The 13,724-nt window shown below is 42.5% G+C and overlaps 1 long non-coding RNA gene across 1 annotated transcript; it reads right to left on the reverse strand.

The window, feature by feature from the left end:
- Positions 1-1,818: 1,818 nt before the first annotated feature.
- LOC142078186 (uncharacterized) lies at positions 1,819-13,454 on the reverse strand. The gene is made up of 3 exons (XR_012672150.1): positions 13,213-13,454; positions 5,530-5,675; positions 1,819-4,743 (listed from the first exon to the last, which is right to left on the reverse strand). It is a non-coding gene; the product is annotated as an uncharacterized LOC142078186 (long non-coding RNA).
- Positions 13,455-13,724: the final 270 nt, after the last annotated feature.

Raw genomic sequence — 13,724 nt, forward strand, 5'->3', positions numbered from 1 at the left:
TTATTATTTCCATGGTGCCCAGGACTCCTAAGCAAGGATGAAAATCCTATTCTGTACCTCCAAACAGATATTTGGAAAGACAACTCCGGTTCCAGAGAACTTGTTGAAAAGAGATTGTGTTTGAAAGATAAGCAAGGGTGTTTTCAATACTGGCGGGTGAGCGTACTCAAATATGCCCTCACAAATACACTATTATTCAACTCAAACAGGCGTTTTCCAGACAAATAGAGAAACGTGTATATTCACAGCAATATAGGGAGCCATGGTCTATCTCCTGCTTCTGAAAATTTGGCTCTATGTACATGGAAGCGGAAAACAACAGCTGTGAAGGAGGGAATTTGGAGCACAAATGAAGACCAGACCCAGCTGCAGATTTGCATTCTTTGACATCTGGTGCTGAGTAGACACTGGGGAATTCTGTGACAACATGAGATTTTATGCATCTGTCAGCTAAATCTAGCATTTCTCTTTGGGACATTTGCATGGATGAGGTTGATCTCAGAGAGCTTGTTTAAGCCAGAACAAAATAAAGAGGATTGTATCTGATTTGGACTCTCAGTTTGTATGCAGAGCTGGCAGGTTGCATGGAGCTTGCCTTGAATTGGGATCGCACATCTGTTCTGCAAGAATTTGCAAGATAGCTTCCACAAAACAGCAGCGTGTTTGATTTCAGAAGTGCTGTGTCTTGGGGCTCCACTAAAGCCTTTTGATGCATAGTGAAAAAGGTTAAGAGTGTGTGTGCATGTGTGTGTGTGTATGTGGGGAATTCAGTTAAAGGAGAGAAACCAATACAGTTAAAAAAGGGATTTTCAACACTTCTCTGAAGATTATTGGAATATCACAATAAACCCAGATACTTCAGGAAAAGAAGGGTTGTGACCATATGACACAATCCCTTGAACTAAAGTAATTTTGCCCTTACCTTCATAATTTTACCTCATTCCAGTACAGATGATTTTTTTTTTGAGATGAGAAAAAGTCTTGTGCCTTATGCAAAGCAAGTTTGTATCACCATGGTTTACATGCGAAAAAAGGAACAAGAGTTTGAGGACCAAAGACATTACACATCATTATATATTGTAAATTCTCATGTGCTCTCTTGAGGCTTATCACTGTATATTGTTGGACACTACACATTGTAAAACATCACTGCAAAATAAAATCAGATCACTAATTCATGGAATTTTATTTTCATCTGCACAGTAACAATGTCATTCTTAAGAAGGGAGCTACTTAATTTGATTTTAACTGGATTCTTCTTTATATGCCACCAGGATAAACACAGACTTTTAAACCTCTTTTCCTCATAACCCTGGATAATCAAGGGTAGGTGTAGACTGAAGCCAGATAGAGATGCTGTGAAGTCTGTGGCTGTGACCTTTCTGCCTCAGACATCTGAGAGCACACATTGTGCAGCAGACAGTGCTAACGAAGACTGACCTTTCCTGATTTACTCATGCTTCACAGTCCCTGCTACGGTATATTGCATAATCTGGGATGATGTAAAAATGATTGGCAGTGCAGAAGGTGAAATATGCCTTCCTCCTTCCTTCCTCGTCTTCCTCTCAGAAGCTGCTTGAATTGCTTTTATTTTGGGATGACCCTTGTTCCAAGTGATTCCTGCACCAAAATGAATGCAAAGAGCTTTTTACAGCTGCTGGTAGTAGACCATGCCTGTGGACACCTCAGATATCCATCAACAGGACCATTTTTATGGTGTTGCCTAGTCCCCATTATCTGCACACACTAATCAAGTTTGAGCCATTTTCAGATACAGTGATTTAACAAGGTCTTGTGTTAGAATTTTTTTTTTTTAATGAAAAGTGCTATCATGTCTTTGCCATGTATATGTGAAGAAATACCCTGAACTGCTTTGGCTGCCAGTTGTCTCTTTGCAAAGTAATCTTTGTGCTACACATGGTGGTGGCAAATGTTTCTGTAACAGCCCCTGACTCCTTTAATTACGGCTTATTACCCCATGAAGGATAAAAAGCAACTAAAGCTCTTAAATGTGCCCTATTAATGACAGCTATAAATGTACATATTACTTTAGCAGTGCTGTAATGGAGTCTGGTATGCTGAATAAAGGTCTGCAATTCTCTAAAAATACACTCCTGTAACTTTGAAAGAGACACAGGTGGAAGTTCACCAGGAGAAAACAGGCTTGGTTGACAACTTGTGACTGACAAATGGTAAAACCCAATTTCTGAGAAATTCTCTGTTGGTTATAAATCAGGCATGAGAGAAGCCTTGCTCCCTTGAGATGATTGCCAAGTTTCTGCCCTGGATATAGATGTAGCTTCTTAAAGACAGAATGTATTTACAGCCTGTAAGATACCTGCTATTTTTAATAATGCCTCTCAACAAGCAATAATAGAAATTTTTGTTTACATTAGAAATTGTTGGTATGTCTGTGTGTTGTGTGTGTGTGTCCATGCATGTGAATGTAGCCCTTGCACAACCTGTGTGTGTGGCCACGATAGGTGGTATTCTAGTCATGTAATTAATTAAGTCCAGGCTCACCCTAACATGCAAGCCCCAGGATGTGCACCCATCAACATTTCTAAAACTGGAGCACTATATCACAACACTGACACGCCTAAGCAAGGGACTGACATTAACCTTGTGGTAGATTTAAATCATTCCAGGCAGTCTGTTTTGAATTTCCAAATGTGCTGTACTGTTTTAATGAGTTAATTAATTTGGTATCCACTTCCTCCTGTCAGCTGCTTTTGGGAAATAAATCGTGCATTGTTATCTCAGCCTTGTCCATCCTATTAATGTTTTAGGAAATGCAGCTGAAGATTATCTGGGGTTTTCTATGGCAGAGGTTGACCTGCAGATATGGGACAACGATCAATCACATCCTGAAGGAGTCACAAACTGCAAAATGCTTATTCATTTTATTTTCTGTCTGTAGCATAGTATTTAAAAAATGTTTTCCACCATTCATGCAGAGGGGTAAAAACAAAAGTGTAATCTCAAGAATTTTATAAAAAAAGTCCGTTTCAGTGCATAAATGTCATCCACCCAATGAAGATGGATATATCGATACACTACAAATTCCACATTTACCAGCAGCACATTGGAAGTCTTCTCTATTCCCTTCTTGTTTGGTTGTAGCGATTAAATTGACAATACCATGACAATTTGCATGTGCTTTCACAGTGCTGTCGTTAGGCTAGGTGTGGAGCGGGGATGGATGTCGTGCTTCCACCCCACAGCGTCTGCCAGCGCTGGACTCGCAAAAGAGCTCTGTCCAGAGGGAGCCTTGGCTTACCCCAGAAGCTGCTCCCGCTCGGCTCCACGGCACAGCCTTCGCCTGCGATTTGTCAAGGCCTGTCCCCTGCTTCCCAACGCGATGTTAAAGATGGCAGTACCTGTATCCTCTAATTCACCCCGGTGAGAGGCACTACTGTTAACTGGTCCTGCCTGAGTTTGGAAAACAAAGCTAGCTGGGGTGCCTCTGATTCCCGCTTCGGAGCTGAAAAAACTCCCATGAGGGACAGCACCTGTCTATTAATCTATTGATTGGCAGCAGCAGCCTTCCCTGCTCTTTCCCATCCCCCCACCACTTCCAGAAACTCCCATTTTTGCTTTGCACATCTTCCTCAATTTCCTAGCAAGCACTTCAAACCTGGTATCCTATGAGTATTCCAGCAACTAATTTTTGAAAATGCCTAGACATCTTTGATCCCTGGTGTGCTGGCTGTGTTGCCCGTGTCAGCTTTTTGCACTGCGCTGTGTGCTAACCCCACTGCGGCACACAGTATAGCATTACTCGTGCCCATACTCTCCCTTCTCTCCAACCACAATTAGATCATCTCAAAATATCTGTAATGCTCAGAGGCTCTAGATCTGACGTGAGGGTTCATAGATTAATTTAGCACAACTAGTTTACCTTGGGATTTAAACAAGCTACTAATTTAACAGCCCTGAATCTTTCTGGCTGTCCCTGTGCTGAAGTCCTATGCTTCCCATAGGATCTGCGGGAATAAAGAGTATATAAAAAGAAAAAGAAGCATGAAATTCTTAGCCTTTCAGCCCTTCATTTCCCTGTGACTTTCAGGCAGTTCTGACTTGCACGCTGGAAAGACTCAGAGGTATTTTTTTATGAGAAACAGATTGAATGCGCAGGTTTTCATTGATCTCAGTGTGAGTGAAGTTCACCTCTCTGAAGAAATCCCCGAAGAGTCTAACGCACGGTGCCTGGCGTAGTCAGGACCTTGTACTCGAGTCTGTTCTCTCCTGCGCTTCCGTTCTCCTCAGCAGGTGGTGGAAAGACCTCTTTATTTTCCCTTGTTATGTTTTTAAGGGTTGCAAATTATTTTGACCATTATAGCCCTGCTTTAACTTAAGCCACCAAAGTGGAGCCCTGAGGTGCCCTTTAATCCTGAACCGAGAGCTGAGTGGGAGCAGAAGCTGCTTACATGATAGTGGGGAAATCCGTTCTCCGAGAAGGAATTCTCTACAGCCACACGTGGCATTGCCTGAACACAATCCTCACCAGCACTGCAGCAATGCACAAATCTGAGCTGGGCCGAACAACTTGCGCACATCTGAATTTCCATTTTCCCAGAGTGTTTCACAGTGAGTGTAAAAAACCCCTCCCTCGGAGGTGCTGGTGACTCTTGGATGGCCTGGGTGGCTGGTGGCTTGGGTGGGCTGCATGTGCCTGGCTTTTTGCTGGTGTTCGTGGGTAGCTCAGATTTTCCTTGGTGTTGAAGAGCTGCAGCTGCACATCTGCAAGATATTCCAGGGAGAAATGGACCACAGTTTGATTTTCGTAAATAGCCTCTCAAATCCATGATTTGTGAAAGAAAATGCTGTCAATGCTTTTGCTTAAGTTCTATCCTTATTTTTACAACTTAGTTCAATTTAAAAAAAAAAAAATCCTCTATACAGATAATTTATGTTATCTGTAACATAAATTGGTGCAGTCCCAGTGAAGTCTGTGGAATTGCATCAAATATTCCGGCAGAGAATTTGGCCCATGAAGGGAAAAGAAGCCTCAATAATACTATGCTCTCAACATGAACATTCATTTTCCTTATTGCCTGTACCAAGAGATCATTTTCTCTAGACAGAACTCCAACCGCAATTTTTACTATCAAGAATATTGCATTTAAATAGAAAAATAAAAAGCAAACTATGATAATTTTCAATAACTATACTATTGTAGCCTTAATTTTCAAGGAAAAACATTACCAAACTCAATTTCAGATAATATTCTATTATGTGCAAACCACTGTTGATATAATAACTTCTATTTTAGGTTGCTAGTAAAGAGAAGAACAATGTGACCCATTTAAAAACTGGCTCACAGAAAAATATTAGCAAGCCATTTATCATTTCTATTTAATTTTGTTGATAAGAATCATTTGATAGAAACATTTCTTTGTTATAAAACTAACAGCAGCATAGGACATATTTGACCATAACACGTGCACTTTGCAGTGGTATTGAGAAATGGACTTTCTGTTTGTTGCCAATTGTTTAGGAAAGAAATAGAAAAAGGAAAACGCTCACCTTTGAATTCTTCAGTAGATGGAGCCTACATTTTTAGAAATCTCTGATTAATGGGCAAATCCCACTCACACGACTGGAGTGCTGCAATGGCTGGATACAGGCGCTTTGGGAAGGACGTAACGGGACGGTGAGGAGGGAGAGTTGCCCTGTATTTGAGAGAGAAGCAGGGATGCATGGAGCCCTGCCATCAGCCAGCTGAGACCTTATGGGTCTGGGCTGGCCGGCAGACCAACGTGGATGACATTGGTGTGGGTGTCTGCTACAGACTGCCTGATCAGGTAGAATAAGCAGATCCGGCCTCCTTCAGACAACCGGAAGAAATTTCATGTTCACTGGCCCAGCTTCTCACACGAGCCTTTAACAACCCTGATATCTTTTGGAGGGGCAACACAGTAGGGCAAAAGAAATCCAGGAGGTTTCTGGAGTGCACTGATGACAATTTCCTGACACAGGTGGTTGAGGAAGGGGAGATGCTCTTGCAGGACCTGAATTTTACAAACAAAGAACTGTTGCAAATGTGAAGGTCAGGGGCAGCCCTGCTCACCTTGACCATGGGATGGTAGAGCTCAGGATCCTGAGAGAAGGCAAATAGCAGGTTAATAATCCTGGATATCAGGAAAGCAAACATTGGCCTGTTCAGGGACCAGCTTGCAAGAATCCCATGTGAGACCATCTTGAAGAAAAGAGGAGACCAGGAGAGCTAGCTGATTTTCAAGGATCACCTCCTCCAGACTCAAGAGTGGTCCATCCCCACATTGCAGAAGTCAAGCAAAGGTGGCAGGAGGCCTGCATGGATGAAACAGAAGCTCTTGACAAAACTCAAAGATAGAAAAAGAAACATTCGAGAGGTGGAAGTAGGGTTAGGTGATATAGGAGAAATATAGAGGCACTGCCCAAGGATGCAGGGGTCCAGTTAGGAAAGCCAAAGCCTGCTCAGAGTTGAATTGTGAGGGATGTGAGGGGCAACAAGAGAGGTTTCTATGGGTACATCAGCAGCAAAAGGGAGACTAGGGAAAATGTGTGCTCACTGCTGAATGCGTCAGGGGACATGGTGGCAGAGGACACAGAAAAGGCCAATGTTTTCAGTGCCTTTTTCTCATCCGTCTTTTTCTGGTAAGACTGAACTTTAGGAATCCCAGGCCCCTGAGACCCACGGAACATCTGGAACAAGGAAGAATTACCATTGTTGGAGGAGGACCAGGTTAGGGAACACTTAAATAACTTGAACACACACAAGTCCATGGGACCTGATGGGATGCAGCCACAAGCACTGAGGGAGCTGGCCAATGTCACTGCAAGGCCACTCTTGATAATCTTTGAAAGGTCATGGCAATCGGGGAAGTTTCCTAAGGACTGGAAGAAAGAAAATGCTGCTCCTTTCTTCAAGAAGGGACTACAGGCCAGTCAGTCTCACCTCACTCCTTGGGGAGGAGATGGAGCGAATAATCCTGGATGCCATTTGCAAACACATGAAGTACAAGAGGTGATTAGGAGTAGTCAGCGTGGGTCTAGGAACAGGAAATCATTCCTGACCAACCTGGTAGCCTTCTATGACAAAATGACTATTCTGGTGCATGAGGGGAGAGGAGTGGGTGTTGTTTATCTTGAGTTTAGCAAGGTTTTTGACACTGTCTGCCATAACATTTTCACTGGCAAACTGACGAAGTGCAGACTAGGTAAGAGGACAGTGAGCTGGACTGAAAATTGGCTGAACTGCTTGGCTGAAAGGATTGTGATCAGCCACACAAAGTCCATCTGGAGGCCAATCACCAGAGGTGTACACTGGGGGTCGATACTGGGGCCAACACTGTTTAACATCTTCATAAGTTACCTAGACGGTGGGACAGTGTGCACCCTCAGTAGGTTTGCAGATGATGCAGAACTGGGAGGAGTGGCTGCTTCACCAGACATTTGTGCTGCCATCCAGAGGGACTTTGACAGGCTGGAGAAATGGGCTGACAGGAAACTCATGAAGCTCAACAAAAGGAAATGCCAAGTCCTGCCCCTGGAGAGGAGCAGATACCAGGCAGTGGGGTCAACCAGCTGGAGAGCATCTTTAACAAAAAAGACCTGGGGGTCCTGGTGGATACCAGGTTGAACATGAGCTAGAAATGCACCCATGCGATAAGAAGGACAACAGCCTGGAGTACTGTGTCCAGTTCTGGGCTCCCCAGTACAAGAGAGACATGGACATACTGGAAAGAGTCCGGCATAGGGACAGGAAGATGATTAAGAGACTAGAGCATCCCTCCTATGAGCAAAGGCTGAAGCCAGGACTGTTCAGCCAGAAAAGAAGACTCAGGAGGATCTCATCAGTGTGAATAAATACCAGATGGAGGCGAGTAGAGAGGATGGAGCCAGGCTCTTTTCAGTGGTGCCCTGTGAAAGGACAAGAGGCAATAGGGCAACTGAAATACAGGAAATTCTACTTAAACATTAGGAAAAAACCTTTTTTACTCTGGAGGTGGTTAAACACTGGCACAGGTTGCCCAGAGAAGTTGTGGAGTCTCCATCCTTGGAGATACTCAAAACCCAACGGGGCATGGCCTTGAGCAATCTGGAGCAAGGTCAGCTAAAGACCCTGCTTTGAGCAGGGCGTTTGGACTAGATGATCTCTAGAGGTGCTTTCCAATTTCAGCCATTCTGTGAAATCATTCCTTATATAATTTTAAAAATCAAATAATTAAAAGCTTCCTTATCTGCAGGAAGCCCCATGTTATAGGCATGGATACAATCATACTTTGCTGCTGTTAATAAGTTCTATTAGAAAGAATTCCTGTATAAACCTGTGGGATATAGGTGCACGCAGGATCCTGACATCCAAACAGAGACTCAGCAGGGTCCTTTTGGCACCTAATTCTGAGGAAGATGGTGGATGCTTTGCTGCTCCTTACCAGCTGCAGTCCTTAGGGGCTGGGCTGTCCCATCCCCAGGTAGGGTCCACAGTGAGCATCATGACCTTGGTCCACCCAGTGTGCTGGAGAGGAGAAGCGAGGTGCTGGTGGGGACAGCCGACTGTGCTGGCACTGCGGCAGCTGGGGAGCCCTTCTCTCAAGGAGAACCTGCAGCTGATTTTTCCAGCCTACTTTCTAGACCTTTTGTGCTGATCCCACAAAGCACAAAGGGAATAGAGGAGGGCTGGGAATATGTGTGAAAAAATATCTCCCCCAGCCTTTTAGGTACCGAACAGAAGGAATATGTAACAGCATGACTTTTGTACCAATTCCACAGAGATAAAACCACTTCTGAAAGCGGTTTTTGGTTGTTCAGGAAAACTAATTTTCTTCCCAGGTTTGAATTAGACAAGGTCATTTTATTTTTTCTTCAGCTTCCTATTATTGTTATGATTATTATCATCAATGAATTATTTTGAACATCAAACATATGGAGCAAACTATACTTGTTTTTTTACATCATCCTTTTAATAGTAAGTTTTGGCCTGCATTTTTAATAAGTGAGGAACCACCATTTACTCTGTTTAGGATTAATGAATTAATGAGTCTTATTTTCAGTGGCTATGAGGGAAAGACAACAGTTTAAAGCAAATCGAGGTAGTTGATATCTTCCCTAATGCATTTTTAATGTATGAGACATGGTAAAGACCAGAAAAGGATTTTGTGCTCTGCAATGCAATTTGACAACAAAAAAATTAAAAAAAACAAAGAAAGATAAAAACAAGCTGACAGAACATATGGAAGAGGGAAAGATTCAGCTATGCTATTGGTCTCCAGTTAGATAATTTTATTGGGGTTTCCAGCATACGATGAATGAACATGAATAACTGGTGGGGGGATGAGGATCTTGTGATGTTAATTAGAATGTGATTCCATATGAAACTGTCCTGTGATTTATAGCTAATAATATTACTAAAATGAGGATACTGAAGGCAATCAATCCTAGATAATCTTTTTTTGTAAATCTGATTCTCAAATCATTTCTGATAGAAAAAGGACAGATTTGTCTCCTCCCAGCAATCCCTGCTGACGTGAGAAGTCCCACTGAAATCAACTGATAAGCAGTCTGGGGAGTAAATAAAGCTCTGTGGATGCACTTCGTTCTGCCTTGCTTCAGTAGTTCCTCTCTCATGACAATGATGTCCTTCGAGCCACATTTTCTTTGAGTAAAAAAAACTGCTACAGTGCATCTGGAGCGCAGTTACAGATCTTACTGGTGTACTAATAAACTCTAGCTGCTATGAAAGTTCCCTTTGGCCTTGCTGACTTGGGTACGGATCACAAAGGCTTTGGCTGTGTTATACCAGTCGTCCCAGACCTTTGGGTATTTATGCAATTAGCTGGTCTGCACTGCACCCCACACTGCCTGGTTTCACTGGTATTAGTGCTGGAGTAAACTAAAGTAAGGCAAGCTTCATTGTATACCCACACTGTAGGAACACCACAGACTGCAGTATCTCCACTTCTTACTGTCATCTTTTCCCACTGTCATCTTTTCCCTCTCCAGCCTGCCTTCATCTAAGTAACCGAAATCCATCTTCAGTGAGATTTGGCAGATCCCTGAAAACTTACACAGACAGGCACTTTTTGTCCTCTTTGTTCTCCTTGCCTGTTTCCTGTATAGTTTCATTTCCATTTTCCTGGGAAGGGAGAATGTGATGTAGAATATGTATCTTTATAGCATTTGGAAGAACACCTATTTCTTCAGAGAAATGTCATGGGATATATTTAAGAACACAGACATTTAAGAAATACTGAAAGTACTTCTACTTTGCTTTGTTTTGCTTGAAGTACAGAACAGTAGTTCTCCTTATGAGGGAATGTCTACAATGAAACTACTAATCCTGTGAATAATTTTGTGAATACTAATGTGTGACCACCATTCTTGGCAGAGTGTGAAGAGAAGCTCCCACACATATTTATCTCCCCACGCCCAACACCTTCCTTTCTAGGATTCTGGAAATGGGCAGTCTAGCAGAGGTTGCTGTCTCCGTCACCATGCTCATTTAAGTCAATGGCAATAACCTTTTTGATGTCAGTGAGGCAGGATAAGATCTTGTGTAAACAGCTAGCGCTCACATCTTTCCTCATCTCAAGAACCTTGCTGATAAATGATTTAACACCTTATATGTCCACCTCACCCAAATACATGAGTAGGCACAGATATGTGACAACAAGGAGGTACAATGGTGAAGAAAATGATGTGAATATAAAATTGGATTAAAGGTATGTTGTTATGGACAAGATCATACCACCTATTTTTCTGTGCAAGGCTTTTTTCTGGATCCTAGTTCCAAGCAGCTGCTGAGGCTAGTGGCATGAAGCACAGGAGATTATTGGCAAAAATGTATTTGAAATATCAGATGCTCAGAACAGCTGAAGTCTCATCTGAGCTTGGTGAGAACAGTCTGAGATATGACATGGACTGGAGAAACACCAGCGACACAGTAAGCAAGGGAATGGCTACTGGTTTCAAAAGAAAAATAGTTGGCTATGTTTTGTCAGAAAACAAAAGATTTTAGTTAGAGCCGTGACTGGTTATTTTGTGTTTGAGGTTACTTATGAAAACCACTTACCACAGAGCAGATTAGATCCTAGCACTGTTGTGCTGTCATCACTGTAAATTCATTAATGCTTCACTGAACTGTTCTAATGCCATTAGACTGCCCCATGTCACATGTGTTGTGTCTATGAATGCTCTCTTTGTCTCCCTGCTTAGCATGGAAGGTGAAAGGCACTGGAATTGAACTGATTTTTCAAGCCAAGCATCTTTGCAATCATAAATAAAATAAGTCCCTTCAGCTTAACATTCATCGCCTCCTTTCTCATGTAGAAACAGATGTCAGCACAAGGAGAAAGCAGGTGCAGAGTGCCTCTTTCAGCTGCTTTTGGAGAAAAGCGGGAAGTGAGCAAGTCTCAGGGAGATGTGTTATATGTATCTTTAGAAAGGCACTTGCAACTTCTAGATACATTTCTGCTAATGAGGGTGTGAGACGCCAGCTCTTTGGAAGTTACAGCATGCACTGTTGCACTCTCATCAACTCTGATGGATGCAGTTTGTATAGGAATATAATTTAAACACGAGGATATAAGGAATGATTTATTAAATTACCAGAGAAAGTACTTATGAAAAAAGGCCCAATGCTAGAAAAAATGTCTACTTTAATTGAATGCTATTAGAGCCACAAAATTTTGTATAAGCTGGAAACCCCCAAACAGATACTTGCCATACATTGCAGCACTATCTGAATCTGCATATAAATACCCTGAAGTAGTAGTTGTAAAATATTATCATTCACAACAAACAGTTTCTTAACTCCTAAACCTAATGACGGTCACACTCTTATTGTTGCCAATCATATTATTGCTGTTAAAGTGAACAGCAATGTAATCTGAGAGCACGTTATGTTTGGGTGCGTGGTGAGAATCTGAATACTGCCATTTTCCCCCTAGACATTCCAACTCTCACAAAAAACATTGTCGTTTTTCAATGAGGGCAAGATCAGACCCAATATGATCCACAGTCTCAACAAGATGCCAGACCGAGGTGAGTAGAAAGGAATAAACAGTGCCATAGCCTCTCTTCCCTCTCTTCGACCAAGCAGAGCTGGTTTGATGTGGGTGGAAACACACTATTCTTTGTAAAGAGCTGGCACAATTTGCCCTCATTAGCAGAGTATGCCCACTTTTATTTGCCGTTCCTGCAGTACCTCATTTTAAACACCACGCCGCAGGGATTTTGTAGTGTCTCTGGGATTTTACCTATGAAAGGAGAAGTTTTCCTTGTAAACTCCTGCAGCTTCCTGGGCTTGATGCACTACATTGCCTGGCATGGATTTCACTTTCCCCGTGACACTGAAAAAGCGCTAGCCCTCCTGTCCCAGAACAACTTGCTTCAATGCCCTACACTAGCAAAGAAGCTCTGTGAAAAACAAGCTTTTAATTTTGTATTATTTCCACACTTTTAGTTCGTAATTTGCAACTTGACAAAGCTGTGTGTCAATGACTGTGCCAAAAGCTCAGCCCCGAACAGAGACGCTAAACGAAGTGTGAGGATAGGGGAGAAAGTCCTCACGGGAAGCTCACAGAAGAATCGTACTTTTAGAAGCTTTGTAGATGCTTTGATTTAGTGCCATCAGTCTTATTGCTGCAGGCCTTCTACTTATTGCTAGTGTAGACAGTCCAGGAAAAGTCCCAAGAAACTAGAAAAGATGCCTTTCAACCTGAAAAGTATCTTCTGCCTCCCTGAATTCCAAGGAGGGATCTGCCAAAGCCAAAAACGCGCGGGGACTCACGAGGAGCCTGCCCTTTCATATGATAAGATCTCTCTGGAATGAACTGTTGTTTAATCAAAGTATATAGGTAGCCAAATCTCATGGAGCATCAGATTTTCAGCAAAAAGCCCTGCTGGCTCCTTCAATATGACGCCAGCCCAAGCGTGTCAGGTAGAACTGCTGGAGATGGGCCATCTTCTGCGTGAAGGGAATACCCGGCGCTCGAATGTGTGTTAACATACCCGAGACAGAGCTTTTCAGTGCCAAAATGAGATTTTAAGTGCTAAGCAGGAATAATAATAATAGAATTTAGGAGAATTTCAGTTCGCTATGAGAAACACTGACCCACAGCTGGGAGCCCAAAATAAGCTATTTCAGAGAAAGTGCTTACACACAGTTGAGCAGTTTGGGAAGCAGCACAGGAACATAAACAGCAGAGGACCTTTTCTGCTTACCTGACGGTCGTTCTTGCTCCCTGAAACCTTCACAACAATCCTTAAGTACCGCACTGTCTCCTGGTGCTCTTCCTCTGCCCCTTTTCCAGATGAAGAGAGGCTGAGCTTATCTGCTTTGCTGATGCAGATACAGCAAAGCACAATATGCTACGAACTAACTCCCTTCCTGTGGAACAAACATTAGGAAGCAGCTGAAGAGATATTTAAGACTCCCGTGTTTCAGTGTAAACCAGAAAATGCCTGTTTCCAGATTCTTAAACAGGAGGGTGGAGACTGTGAAATACAAAATCTTATAGGAAAAAACAAAAAAAGCTTATATCGAACTCTCGTTTTTAGTGAAGAAGTCTTCTCTGATGCCTTTTTTCCCCCCTTTTTTATATAAAACTGCTGTATACGGATGTATTGCAAGAGATTAATAAAATATTAGAGCCACTGGATAACTTACTGCATGGAAATCTGGGGCGTTTTGGGCAAAGATTTCCTCTTCAGTGTGTGAAAGGATTTTTATTTTT

Source organism: Calonectris borealis, chromosome 2, assembly GCF_964195595.1.
Source record: "Calonectris borealis chromosome 2, bCalBor7.hap1.2, whole genome shotgun sequence".
Classification (NCBI taxonomy): Eukaryota; Metazoa; Chordata; class Aves; order Procellariiformes; family Procellariidae; genus Calonectris; species Calonectris borealis.